Source organism: Asparagus officinalis, chromosome 5 (genome assembly GCF_001876935.1).
Source record: "Asparagus officinalis chromosome 5, Aspof.V1, whole genome shotgun sequence".
Taxonomy (NCBI): Eukaryota; Viridiplantae; Streptophyta; class Magnoliopsida; order Asparagales; family Asparagaceae; genus Asparagus; species Asparagus officinalis.
The window spans coordinates 11,395,012-11,395,967 of NC_033798.1; the positions used below are offsets into that span (position 1 = coordinate 11,395,012).

The window sequence follows — 956 nt, forward strand, 5'->3', positions numbered from 1 at the left end:
CAGCCACAAGTTAAGTAATGGAAGATCCTATGGATGTTTGATAGCCATGTGCCAAATGCATGGTTGATAGTTCAGATCAATTAGCGATCCTATGGAAGATCGAAGTATGGTGGAAGATTGAACAATAAGGGGAAGATGTTGAGGTTATTAATATGAGAGCACAATATCGGATACGATAAGATTGGTTAAGATAGAATTGGGGCCAATACCTAATAACTATAGCTTCGGGTTAAAATTGACTACTAACATGTACTTAAAATCCATTAACTCTTGGTCGTGCCTAATTACTCCCCAATAGGGGTGGGCGTGGGTCGGGCCGGTTCATGCATGTGACTCAGCCCGGCGGGTTCAAGGCTAGGCCGGGCTTGACCTGGGCCTAACCGGATCAGAGTGGGCCGGGCCTACTTCTCTAGTCCCAGCTTTGGCTGGACCTAGCTCGGCCCATGACCTGCCTAAATGCAGACCGGGTTTGACCCAACCCGTGGATTGTGAGTCGCCCCATGGGTTTTTTGTCCAACTTTTCCCCCTGTTTTATTACTTTTTTTAATTATATTAAATTTGTATTTACAATTATAAAATTATTTCTAATTTATTTTTAGTAATGCAAACTTATATTTAACTATTTTTAAACTTGTATTAAACTTTTTAATCCTTTCAACTAGACAACAACAAGCTTAAAGATAGATGTTTTGTTTCTCAATTGGCCAAAAGGCCCACAAACCAAAGACCTATGGCTTTTTGACTTTGTTGATAGCTAGCTGCAGACCCAAGTAGCTAAAGGAACAACTAGCATAACCAAAATATATATCATATATTCATATGTTGGGACAGATCAGGCCGGGTCGAGCGTGTGCGCCGAGCTAGTGTGGGTCAAGTCTACTTCTTTGACATCGGTCTAGGGTTGGACCTAGCCTCGCCCGTGATTTGGGTATATCATGGGTCGGGTCGGGCCGGGT

At 42.8% G+C, this 956-nt stretch overlaps 1 protein-coding gene across 1 annotated transcript in view; it reads right to left on the bottom strand.

Moving 5' to 3' along the window:
* Window positions 1-956, bottom strand: part of LOC109843187 (pentatricopeptide repeat-containing protein At1g62350) — a 4,772-nt gene that overhangs the window by 2,993 nt on the left and 823 nt on the right. The window lies entirely within an intron of this gene.